This window comes from Sylvia atricapilla, chromosome 1, assembly GCF_009819655.1.
Source record: "Sylvia atricapilla isolate bSylAtr1 chromosome 1, bSylAtr1.pri, whole genome shotgun sequence".
NCBI classification, from domain to species: Eukaryota; Metazoa; Chordata; class Aves; order Passeriformes; family Sylviidae; genus Sylvia; species Sylvia atricapilla.
The window spans coordinates 41,311,134-41,325,522 of NC_089140.1; positions in this window are offsets into that span (position 1 = coordinate 41,311,134).

Genomic DNA, 14,389 nt, shown 5'->3' on the forward strand with positions numbered 1-14,389 from the left:
TTCCCCATCGTTGTTATACATCTCTGCAAGGTCAGGCAAGCACAGTACGACCTACAGACATTAACTTTGCGCCAGCTGTTCCCTTACTCCAGGAAAATAATGTTGCTTTAATCGCATTTGCAAGAGTCTGATAAAAGAGAACCATTTATCATCCACTTTAAATGAATAAATCTCATTTAAAAATCATTGTGATGCAGCTTATATGTGATCTATATTGCTAACTTATCACTGCAAAAGCTGACAGGCCCAAAATTAGATCGACCAGATGCACATGGATACAGAGAGGTAAGACTGAATGCCACACTGTCCCTTTGCTTCACTCTGCTCTATGGTGGACTGAAGTCAGAAACAACAACTCTGCAAAGCAGAGAGCAGGATCCTTGCATATTTCAGTCCTTTGAAAGGTGTTTCAGGGCCGTCCTGAAACAAAAGGAAAATATGCTGTGGAAAACAAAAGACCACTGAAGAAGTCAGTACTGTGTTTGAGTGCATGTGTGCTGGTGGCGATGGTGAGTTATCTGTCTGAGAAGCTAAAAATGTTAGAGCTTTGTTTAATTTTTATGTACAGAGCTCCCATGCCCTTAAGGAGCTACAGGATGAAAATTGTTGCTCAGTTTTTAGGGGGTCACAGGAGTTTTAAGATTGCTTACATATTGGACATGCAATGATGCCAGTCAGAGCTCATTCATCATGTGGAAAGCCAATCTTGTGACTTTATATTTGTTATGTAAATAGAAGCAACATGGGTGAGAAACAGAAAGCTACAGACACATATACCATGGGATATCTCCCCTATTCAGCTTTGAAAACATAGCTATAAAGTGATATGGGAAACAAATTATGTAGCAGGACCTCATGACTAATAAACCCACAGATTGCTAAATGTAAGGGTTCAGAAGGCAGAAAAGCACGAATTTCTATTAACCAGACACTTTATTCACAGATCACATCTTGTTTTCAGAGTTGCTAGAAATAATACAATAAAATATGACCTGTAACACCCCCAGGGACATTTCTGAGAATATGATGGTAAGGATTAAAATAACTTGGGTTCCTGGTGACTTGTATTCTATGTGCTCTGACCCTCCCTCATTTTATCTTGGGTGCACACACAAGCACAGAGTGGTTGAAGCTGGCATGGGTGTGTGAGTACATCACAGCAAGTGTGTGCACAGGCACCCTCTTCCTGTGTAAAGGAAATGAGACAAACAAGGATGCCAGGATGTCAAAGTGCCCATAAAAGCATTATGCATCCCCCTTCTGACCACTACACTTGTTATGACTGCAAATAATCCTAAGCACAGAAACATATAAGAAATACAACAACAACAACAACAAAGAGGGGAAAAAAAAAGAGAAAAGAAGAAAAACCCCCACAAAACCACTGAGGATCTCTCTGAAAAATCAAGGATAATAGTCTATGCAGTGTTTTGAACCAAGTGCAAAGACAAGCACTGCCTCATGAAAGGCCTCTGTGTCTTTATGTATATCTCCCTACTGAGGAAACTAATGGAGGATGCTTAATGCTGTACTTATCTGTCTGTAAGATGGGAATTCTGTGCAGTGAAAAGTAACCAGAGAAACCAAAAGAGGTTTGTAACGAAGAAGAGAGAGCTCTGGGAAAGAGATAAGAGAGGAACATTCTTTTCTAGCAGGAATGCTGGTCTAGCTCCAGTAAGGACTGAGGTTAAAGAGGAGCTAAACTGGGAAGATTGAGGAGCTAAACCAGGAAGATTCAGCAGCTTGGGAGACCAGTCACCAGCTACAAAAAGCAATTCTGGACCATCCCAGAGGGACAGATCCAAGAGTCCAAAAGACGTTTCAGAGTAGTAAGAAAATTGGGGTATAGAAACACGTCCAGGATTTATTGTTTTCAGGCTCTTTTTTAACTCCCAAGCAATTAAGGGTGCTGTCACTTCCAAAAGACACATACACAGCACTTACCTCAGCTTCCCAGAGGAGTTACAGTCCAACTACATCTGCAGTTGAAATTGTGAGAATGGGTTCTAAACATTCACAAATGTTTGGAGATATTATAACCAACTTTAGACCAAAGCTAGGAAGTCATCAGAGGCACGAGGGAAGAAACAGTGCTACAGTCCATTGGTACATACAAAAACTTCCAGCAGATGAGCTCAACAAAATAGGGTCCAGCATTCTGCCAAGTGTCAATACTGCAAAGCCTTGATTAGATCCATGAAAAATCATTAGGTACATCTTTTCAAAATAAAGATGCTCTGGTTTATACAACTACACAGTTAACCAAGATTCAGAAATACCTTTAATTAGCTTTCAAGGACACTGCATGTGCTTGAACCACTTAACAATGCCTCCTGTTCAACTTTTGACATGAGTATTTTCTGTAAGCAATCTGAGAATACTAGGAACAAAATAAAATTATGCAAATGTGTCTCTGTGTCTTTCTGTCATACCTGCATTACTAATTTCTATTATACAGTGGAAACAATTCAGCTTCATTTTTTTGGTAAGTATTACTTCTCATGCAGTCCCTGCAAGTCATTTTGCTCTTCACCAAGTATCTACTACACTGTCCCATAAAACAGTGCGTTCTATACATCTAGAGTACCAAAGCATCCAGCCACTCTAATTTTACACACAAATACAGCATGCAGTACAGATATACTCTCAGCTCCATTTTCTTAGGTGTTTCGTCTTGCTCTGGCTGGTGACAATGAAGATTCTAACTGAGTTCACACCAAATAAAATGCTTGTCAGTAAAAGCGGGGCTTTTCTGAGTGGATGCAGCACAATGGGTACAAATTCTCAGCACAGTAGCTACTCAGGTTTAATTGCCTCTACAGACACTCTGCACAAAGCAGGAGGTAACCTTCTCCACCTCACATAAACCAGCTCGTATGAGCTGTGCTGTTAGTGCTCACTGGAGTGGTCTCACAGAGACAGCACGACATGCCTATAGCACTTCATGCTCATAACCTTCATGCCAACTCCTCATATAGGTAATCTCTAAGAGCCACCTGCTACAGACGAGGAATAAGAGAAATAACATGACAGTAGATTATTCACAATCTAGACAAGAACAGATCCATAGAGAGCAGAGAGAGCTACTGTACAACTTCTACTAATCTACTTAGGGCAAGCTAAATAGCTGCTAGCAAATCTCTAGACAAAAGCTGACCAAAAAGAAAAAAAAAATTTAAATGTAGGACAGGGACTTCTTTATAGCCCCCATACATCATCTTAAAAAAAATCTACAGAACAAGGAAGAAGACAAAAAAGAACAGTATGTCTTCCTTTGTCTTCCTTTCCTTTAACATAGGATGAATGTTATTAATTTCCTTATTATCTTCACTGCTTGAATCTAAGTCCAAAACCAGCACTTCTGAGATAAGGTCAAGGTCATGCTCCACCTTATTGTTATGGAAACAGCACACAGGGTCAAGACTCATGTCTTGTTGAGATTTTGCTTTCTCATTGCAAGGTCCCTATTACCACTGCTTCTGATAGCATAATGCTTCATAAAGAAACTACTGGAATGACTGCACACTGAAATCAATGATATTTTTCTCACCACTGATAGAGATGTTGAAGTAGATTTCATAGAACTAATTGATTGGAGGGAATACGGAGCAGTAAAGATTAGAGAGAAAGCAAAAAATTTATAAAGTGCCACAATCTTGGCATGTACAAGAAAGATCATTAACTATTCTACACCGTTCAGACTAATCAAAAACCGAGGTCACAAATGCAACAAAAGGTAGAACAAGAAGTGCCCAAGCATCACAGCCTGCTGCACAGATGATGAAGACACAGCAACAAATACTTTTGCTGTTATTTTGTCTTTACTTTTAATTAGTGCCTATTTACTGTTATCAGCCAAAATGAATTGAAATTTTTACTAGATACAGGTTTGAAGTTTAAGAACCTGATAGATGCACAAGCTTAAGAAAAAAAGAAATACCACTTTCAGGAAATCTTTCTTAGGTGATCTTTTAATGATGTATTAAATTTCTGCATACTGCTGAAAACTGGAAATTAGTCAATTTTAGATATGAACAGATAAAAATGGGGTTGTCATGATGCCAAGCAGCACTGACACTGAGAACGCAAATACCAGCATGACAAGCTTTATAGTTCTGTTATTCTCATTATTATTCCACTCAGTCTTTCTGGTCTATTGCACCTGGGCATGCAGGTCAGCTTTACATGATCATGTGTAAAATGAGAAAGAATTGTTATAAATCAAAACCATAATAATTTACAACTATTTGGCTGAAAGGCAGACATGTTTTTCTTCTTCTGAGCAAGACCATTTAAATGAGCTCCAGATTCTTCTACACTCTAAATATAAACTTCTCTCCTCCCAATTCTTAGTTTTAATAAACTTATACTGTAGGAGAAAACAAGCATCCATGTGAAAGAAAAAATACAATCTGAAGTGATGAACTGAAGCTCCTAAAGCAGAAATTTGCTGCAGTTTCTGCAGACATGCTCATGCAGCCCTAAGCAAGGCTGTGAGTGAATACATGAGTTCTTTCTGTTTAGCTACATCAGCAAGGCTAAGCAGATCTTGGCAAGTTCATACCACAAGGTTGCTATATTGCTTCCAGTAGCCCTAGTAACTCGTGATTCCACAGACACATCCTTATGATATCCTCAGTGATCTCATTACAGTGTTGCCTCATTCTGTAAGTTAAATAATATCCAGGCTGCTGTGCCTCAGGCCTGCACTACACCACTTGTCTTGTTCTGGAAGTCAGAAACCGAAACGTGTACAAGTCCCTTAATGTAAACGGGCGAGTTTTCCATTGATAAATAACAACCTCTTTCTTCTGCTGGGACTACCTAATTCAGGTGCCAGATGGTTCTCATCACCACACAGCAAGGAAAGGTTTAAATATTGAGAAAAGGCAGCAGTCAGGCAGGATATAGCAGTGATCCAAAAGGATTACCAGCCACTGTAGTAAACAACGTTCCAATTGGTACAGAGAGGCAAAAATTAAATAAAATCCAGATTCCACTTAGCCTCAAGGCAACATTTTCAGAAAAGATCTCATCTTAAAAAAGAAAATGTTGGAAGCATAACCAGTTCAAACTTGTCACAAAAATCATGTGGAAGAAAGAAATTATGTGTAAGAATAACAAACAGGACTGGAATAATTTGGACTCTGAGCCTGCACTATGTTCCCTCTGCTTAAGCTTTTAAGTCAGGACAGCCCTTGAAGAGAAATGGCACTCCCAAAAGGCAGGTGTCTTCCCATGTGACTATAAGATTGAAAAGAAATATTATAAAATGCAAATGATCTGAAATTTGATACGGGGGAAAGTAAACTGTCTTTTTTGAGGGGAGAGAGAACCTGTTTATTTTCTTCTAACTCACACGGTTTACAGAATGATCCGTGACTAAGGAACCTAATGTAATTAGGAACTGAATAACCTAGCAGCAAATGCATCTTAAGTGGAGTTGAATGCTGAATAATGGAAGGAACAGGATGAATTCCTTACATGCTCTGATGGCTTGTGCTCATAATCATTTAGAAAAAGAATTAGACATCTTTCTGAATAGCACGAAGTCCAATGGCAGTATGAAAACCACAAATAACCTTTTAGCCTTCATTAAGAAACAGATAACAAGCAATCTGGAAAATATCAAAGTGCCATTATATGAAATCAACAGCACAATCACATTTGCTTTCTGGTCATCCAATATCTACAAAACCAAAGCACAAGTATTAGAGAACAGGGAAGGGCAATGAAAACAACTAAATGCACAGAATATCTCCATTTTGGAACAGATTGAAAAAAAAAGAAATACAATTTTTGTTTGGAAAGTAAAAGAACCCAAAATGTGGGAATATGTAACAGTATCTTTGAAATAGGTAATGTATGGAGAAATGCAGCAACTGGATCCTAGCTAATAAGAAAGCATTCTAAAACAGAAGATATTTCTACAACTGATAAAACACATGAAATTCAGTGTTCCAGTTCCACAAGATACAATTGAAATAAAGATTTTCACTAGGACTAAAAAAGAGCTACCTGAAAAAATACATTTCAGTAACACCAATCTGGTTGCTTTCAGATATCAATGTACATCAAGATATAACTGCAAATCTTCCAGATTTAGATTATTAGATTCTAATCTTTCTCTAAAAGGTGCAGTATTGGATACTGGTGGTCTTAGGAAATACAGCTCTGTTTGGATCTCGAGGCTGGTCAGATCCCAGTGTTACTTGGGCAGCTTAGGAGTCGTGTCCACTAATAAATTAGCGAGTTTGGAAATTATCCATTTACTTCAGGGTAAAAAAGAAAAAAAAAAAAAAAAAAAGAAAAGAAGAAGAAGAAGGAGAAGGAGAAGAAGAAGGAGAAGGAGAAGGAGAAGAAAAAGAACAAGAAGAAGAAAAAGAAGAAAAAGAAGAAGAAAAAGAAGAAGAAAAAGAAGAAGAAGAAGAAGAAGAAGAAGAAGAAGAAGAAGAAGAAAAAGAAAAAGAAGAAGAAAAAGAAAAAGAAAAAGAAAAGAAAAAGAAAAAGAAAAAGAAAAAGAAAAAGAAAAAGAAAAAGAAAAAGAAAAAGAAAAAGAAAAAGAAAAAGAAAAAGAAAAAGAAAAAGAAAAAGAAAAAGAAAAAGAAAAAGAAAAAGAAAAAGAAAAAGAAAAAGAAAAAGAAAAAGAAAAAGAAAAAGAAAAAGAAAAAGGAGAAGAAAAATGCAAAACATTACATTCCAATGAGTTATTTGTCAAAAAAAGGAAATTAACCAAATCAAACAAATAAACCCCCTACAAAGAAAATATGGGGAGCATAATGCATATATAGGAAGTCTTGTTGCTTTGAGTTGCTGAGCACAAATAACTTTTGCCATTATGTTCAAGACCTACGAATGACGAAAACTTCTGAAAATTATTATTTATATAAACGCCTTTAAATGGAGTGCTTTAGCTAATTGCTAAAAAGGTTAATAGTTTCTCATGCCTCCCCCACCAAGGTTAGCAATTTTAATTGAGCTACTACTTCATGTAGTGAAGCACACTCTCAAGGTATTCAACTTTTTATGAAAGATCAGAACAAGGTTTAGTGATTCCAGTTTTTTTACCCCCTTTGGCTTAATGTAGGAAGTTTCACACAGTATAATTGAAATAAATGAGATATTAAACCCTAAAAGTCAAGGTACATATAATTAAAAAGTAATCACTGCTCACTTCAGCTACCTGCTAGGACATCATCTTATAAGCCTCAAAAGACACATCATTTTAAGTGACTCATTTCTGTCTGCCCTTTATTTACAAATTACCAGCACTATTGAAGTTTGTCTACTTTGATTATTCCACAGGCACCACCTAATAAAGAGGTTTGAGCTTCCCGAGCTCATTTGACAGAGGTTCACAGATCAGACTCAAACCAAGGGCTCCTAGATAAAATGCAGCAAAGCCATCTACTGGAAAATCAATATCTCAGATGTAATGAGTTGTAAGACAAGTAAATTAGAGTACAGATTACTCTGTCAATTGGAACACACAACTTTTCTCTGTAATTAAGTATTTCATATGTGATGCACTGCAGTTGGCACTGGTTCCTTTGTCTAATTACTGTACATTTTATTTTAAATGAACAAGAAACTTCCTAAAATACCTTGGCTTCCAACTCCAAAGGTGCGTGAGCCAAAAGAGGCTCTGGAGTAAGGAGAAACATTTCCTGCCCTAGCAGGAGCTGGCACTGGAAATAAAGTGTGCTGTATAATTAATGTGCCTGTCCTTTCTCACTTTAGTGCTGCTACTGATAGGAAAACAGTTACTTTTAGAACAGCTCTAATCACCACTTATCCAAATCACAGAAACAGTGTGAATATGGAAGGCAACATGAAAAATTATAGCTCAAATCCATAACTCAAGGAAATATTTTCATTTAAAAATACAGCTAAGAAGAATACATAACTCCTTCACGTTATTCTTAAAACAGTCATTGATTAAGAGCTTGCAAATCCCATTCCAGTTTGAAGATGACTGAGGCACCTAAAATACAGTTACACCTGTACTGGCATGGAACTATGCAGTGAGCTCAGGACACGCACAGGCAATTACATTAACTTTGGAAGAAGAAGATCTTGGGCTAGGATGTGATTCTGGACAAACAGAGACTACTCTGAACACTTGAGAAGCCTGTACCATAGCTAGATCTTCCATACTGTTGAAGATGAAGAAAGAGTTTGGAATTTGTCCATGTTACTACAGAAGCATGAAGGACCAGCAATAATTTGAGAGTGAGAGTTCCTATGTTATGTAAACCTCTGGTCTCAGAATGGAGACACCAGAGAGGATGTGGTATTTGCATGCCACAAGGTGGTCTGAAGACTTGTGGATATGAGTAGTGTCTGAACTCTCAGATTTAAGAGTCTGAAAGTTTCCAACTATCTCTTAGCAGATTTAACAAAGATTGATAAGCATGATGCTGGCATTTGAATAGATCTGCAACTTCCCTCTGTTTTTTAAGAATGGTCTGGGAGACTGCAGATGTATGGGTGTGGAGGGTTATATACCAGAAGGACCAACTGAAAATACCCTATCACCATGTATGCACTGATACATGCTTTTTACGAAAGACATTTCATATTATTCTGTGATTTTTAGATACTGTTCATAGAAAGGTTTTGCTCACTCTGAGAACAAAAAAAAACTGAATATCTGTAGTTCTAAAGAACATCTTTGTGGACAGAGATGAAAAGTTCACTTTTTTGTGTTCTTCATTTATTCTTTATCTCCTTCCTTCTGACTGCTACATCTGATCCGCTACCCAGAGAAATCAAAGTGAGATTTTTCTGATCAGTGCTCCACTGCTGGTGTCAGATGTAATCAAAGACTGGGAGTTTATTGCATTACAAAGTGTTGGGATTTAGTAACAGATCAGATCAAACAGGTTAGGGGAAAGTGCCACAGATTGGCATTTAAAGTGCATTGGCTTCTTCTTGAGTAAAACCTGGACACTTGCCAAGGAAGAAAGCTTTTCATATTTTGATACCCACTTTGTCCTTTCAAACAAAGTCACATAAAAAAAGAACCCCCACAGGTTCATGAGAAAACAATTTGTGGAGTGTCTGTTAAGAAGGAATTATGATTTTATTTAACATGCACGATAAAGAAGATTTTTTTTTTCAAAAGAACCAAAAAATATTCTAGATCAAAGCTCTCCTGTGTCACCAATAATAGAGAAGAGAACCTGTGTAATTTTGAGCTATACTTACCTTCATTCTAAGTTCATTTTACATTCCTTGAGTGATGTAAAAAGGTCATGGTGTTAATTAAGATGGGGTCGTTTCTCATCTTCAAAAGTCTTTACCCAAACATTTTCTAGATGCCTAACTGAGAGCTGCTGTGTCTCCTTCAGGCCTAACTACACCATGCAAAGTTTCTAGGAAGCAAATCTAAAAGCACAACACAGAGCTGTGTGTGGTAACTAGCTCAGGTCAACAAGATGTGTCTGATGAGCTCAGGCACCACATTGGAACTATGTGCCCATCCTGCTTCAGAGACTAACTGGTTCAAACATGGCATTACACGTTCCCTCAAAGATTTTCACAAGGCACATGCCTTTCTTATTCTTTCAAACCCCCTCACAATCAAAAATAATCCATTTCCAGCAACACAGACATAAGTCAATAAAGCAAGGACAGCTTTAGGATGATTTTGTGAATCACAGTTTAACAGACCTAAAAAAGCAGCAGCATATTTGTGCATTCTAATTCAGCTGACAGGAATCACGACTTCTTTGCATGACAAGTCTCATCAAAATCAGAAAGATCATAAGGATTTTAAGCACTGATATCCTACATAAGAGCACACGGACCAACTGCTGAGACTACACACTGTCACACTGAAAATCAATAGATGTCCTTTCTACTCTGGCTGCTGAATTTGAGCTACATATTGCAGTCTTGTAGTAGGGTATTCAAACACACAGAGAGAAAATAACTTACTTGCTCATGTTTTTAAATACTGGTTATGATTTTCTGCGATCCTGACCTTTAGTTAGTAAGCTGCACTGCACACCAGTTTTCAACAATAAGCATTTTACAGTTACCTTCACATTGTGCTAAAGAGCTGATAGTGTAATTTTCAACTTCATATTGAATATACATGTCTTCTTTTTAAGGTGAGAAAGCTAGTTTTTTATTACTGACCTGAGAAAACAAGCAAATATAAAATACAATGAAAACAGCACTGTATTTTTCTTTTAACCACAGCATAGATGAGCAAAGTCAGATTTGCCACAGACTGGCTAGATCAAATGCAGAAGTACCCAGCCCTTTGTCTCCATCAGGATTAGACCAAGAAAAAGTGGAAAAAGCTGTACTCCTTTAGAGTAAAACTGCAGGAGACAAAGGTTCTGCCACACTCATGAAAAAGCCAGGGAGCTGGGCACACAGAGTGATCTCACCACCTGAGCAGCCACCGGCTCAAAGTCAAGATACATAACAGATAAGAACTTCAAAACTTTCCCTGTCATTCAGCACTCAGCAGAACTTAAGGTACAACTCACCTGCTAACCTTGAATAGCAGAACGTCAGATTACATAAGGAGGATCATAACACCCTTAGAGTACTCTGATCCTAGAACAATAAGAATTCAGGTGATTCAACCTGCCCACCCCTTATGCTACTTCCTCACAGTTTGCTGCAAAAATTAGATGCCTTTGTCACTCTGCATGTAAGCATCCACTGGACACTGAATATAGGGAACTGGAATGTTTTAGTTTTGCACATCAAACTTCATAAAAATCTATTCTAATCTAATCTTAGTGTCAGGTTCAACCAGGCCATGAAACCCTGAAGAAGGCAAAGGTAAAGTCATTTATGTTTTAATGCAAAAGAACTAGGGAGAGTATTCAGAAAAAGTAATCCTAATTCACTTTTTAATAAGATTAGTTAAACTGCATTAAGTTGGCAAGTGGATGCTTTTAGTCAGAATGAAAGAGGCCTTAACTTGGTTTAGTTTAATTTGCTTTGGAAGAAGTTCAGGAATTAATCTGATTTAACTAAGCCAACTATTAAATCCATTAATTACTTCAGATTCTTGAGTTTTCCTGTGCAGACAAAACCACTTTCACCTTAATTGTCCGAGTCTAAGCTTGAAGATCTAGACAGAACAGCTTAAGGAGCACATTCCAGATACAGATTAGCATCTCCATGGCTAAACCTCATTAAATAATTCTGTGATCTTAATACAATTCTATTGCAGAACAAAAGAGATTAATCACCTTCAGTGGTCTACAGAACAGGTCATGTGTACACTAAACATAACAGACACATTTTGGGCAGGCTCACCAGACACTCTGTTGCTCAAGAGGCTTTTAACTGACAGTGGCTGGAGGTTTTATGGGTCAGATTGTTTTATCAACAGAACTGGTACATTGAAAATATTAAAAATAGATCTCAAAAGGAATAAAATATAGAAGTTTTGTCTCTGACTTTAAATTCACTTTGGCCTCCTATCCAGGTTTTTAAGAGTTTCTCCTAGAGTAGTTGATATGCAAACAAGATAGATACTCTGAAGCAGAAACTTCCAGGTGGCCCTGGGGCAGCAATACATCTCCTGGTGCAGGTATGAGCCCTTCTCAGTATTTTCAAAGCTTTTCCATCTATCACCTAAAGGAAGGTCAAATAGATTGATTATTTTGCCATTCTTCAGAGGATGGAAATTACCATTAGATTAGGGGAAATCTGAACAAGTGACACAAATGCAAATGGAAATTCACTCAAGGCAAGACATGCTGAAGTCAAGCCTGCTACATTTACTCATTTGAGTTTTGTGACACTTTTCAGCCAGGTATCACAAGCTTGCTGCAGGGAACATGTAGACAACAGCCTTACTGTTGCCAACCCAGCCCAAATATTACCTGTATTTTTCACCTGAAAAATCCTTCAAGAACTCATGTTTCCACATTTCTCCTTCTCTCAGCCTTCTCAGGGAGGGGCTTCTACTTTCACTGCCTCACATCCTGACTGACCCCAGAAGGCAGGACTGAGTGCAGCTGGGGGCGTGCCACTTTGCTTTCCAGAGGACCTGTTTAACCTGGATATGGAACAGAATTGTGGGGCAGGATATACCAAATCCATGCTAGTGTTCCTTCAGACCATCAGAAGGAGGGATTGGGAGGTGCAGATTTCAGCACAAAACTCAGAAAAAGACAAGGATATGGTAAAGACACCAAACCATATCTACTCATAGCAGGAAAAGTGTCTCAAACCCATTCATGGCATGTTGGTCTCAGCCTGCATTCGTCTACGTACCATATCCCAGAGCCAATGAACTGATGCCTAAAACACAAGCAATGACACATTTCACACCTCAGAGGGGTGTATGACCTATTCAATCAGAGACTGAACAATGTCTGTCCTATCTGAACATTGCCACATACTCGCCAGCCAGTTAAAAACATCACCATCCACTGGCTGTGACTGACTGAATGGGAGAAATCCTCTAATCCCACCATGAGCTCCTATATCATCATCATGAGGCCAGAGAGATGCCTTGTTCCTGATTTGCTGAATATGCTCAGCACTTTCTTTCACTGCAAAATCTGCCTAGGTGCTCTCTGAAGGTGCAGAACTGATGCAACTCATCTACATTTTGACTAACACCTTTTGGCTAAATCCAGTTGCCACAGAACTAAAGCCATCATGACATAGTCCCAGCCAGTGAAAGTAAACTCACTTACTCATCTAGGAAGTTAACTCTAGAAGGTTGTACCAGGCTGAAAAAGAAATAGTTTTGTGTGGTTTGCCTTCTTCAAGATTGTTAAACTTCTACAACAGCAAACCCCTAAATTTAGCACTAAAAAGACTTTCTATTTTAAGGCATATTTATGACACTAAAAACTGCTATCTTACACACACACAAGCAAGTGCTGTTGCTGGGATTTCTTTATTGACTTAGAAAAAGAAACATTTTCTGCTAGCCTGACATTAAAGCAACAAAATAAGAACCTCATGCACCCTATAAACAAAATATATTGACCATAAAAGCCAAACTCCATGATTAATAGAGAAATAAAATCTTATGTCTAATCATATTATTATGATTGACCTGACCTGACTGTCAGTTACAGTAGTGGGCTGCAGTAAACTTAATTTTCTTCACTCTAGATAGTGCAGGGATGGGGTTTGGATTTGTCCTGAAAACCATGTTGATAACACAGGGGTGTTTTTGCTTCTGCTCAGATGTGCTCACACAGGCCTTTTCTGCTTCTCACATCACCCCTGCAGTGAGAGGGCTGGGGGTGCACAAGGAACTGGGAGAACTGGTGATACAACCAACAGACCAAAGGAACATTTCATGTTGTATGCCATCATGTTCAGCATATAGAAAAATCGGGAGAAGGAAAAAAAAATCAAAGCATTGGAGCTTGTGATCCCAGGTAACCATTAGATGTGATGGAGCCCTGTTTTCCTGGGGATGGTTGACCACCTGCCTGCCCACAGGAAGCAGTGAACTAATTCCCTACTTTGCTTTGCTTCTGTGTGCAGTTCTTCTTTACCTATTAAACTGTCTTTATCTCAACCCGTGAGTTTTCACACTCTTACTCTTCCAATTCTCTCCCCCATCCCACCCAAGGAGTAATTAGTAAGTGGCTGTGTGGTAGCAGGAACCACCTGAATCCACGGAGGGTTAAGGCATACGAGAAGAAGTGCAAGTGTAGCAGTATGGGACCAAAGCTGGCTTGGTTGCCCATGCAACATTTCCTCTCTCCTGTCCTAAGTGGCCACCATAAGCAGCAGACAACAGGAAAAGAATGTTCACAGTCTACAGAGTATCTATCTCCATAACCATCTTTTGTCTTGACACTCTCCAGCCCATCTCCTTTAGCTTTTGGCTGGAAAAAGAGCAAGAAGGAATCCGCAATTAACAAGATTTTCTAAGCATGGTGTTCTATTTGTATTCATCTTTTCCACAAGAAAGAAGAAGGTTGAAGGTATTTTCCACAAGAAAGAATAAAGGTGGAGGAAGAGTCTCTCAAAAGTGCTGTTACAGATGGATAATTGACTATGCACATTCTCACCCACAATGGCTATTTGTCTATGTTTTCAAATAAATTGTATGTAGATATATAAAAGATATTTCCAGACAACACAATGCAACATGAGGTTTCATACTAAGATCACATTAAGCAAGAGAGAGATATACAGGAATTTGCTACAGTAAGTAACTCAGATGCTATGACTTTTCACAAATTTTAACAGAATAGAAGCTCAAGACACAAAGCAAAGACTTTTTGTTTGTTGCTTTTTTTTCTGTGTCAGGCCTGAAGGCCCACAGGACCTGAGGTTCTGGAGGCACTGGGCTCAGCAATGCGAAGAAATATCTTCACTGATACCGTTCTTGCACTCTTTCATGGGAAGGGTAAAAACACAAGTTACTCACTAC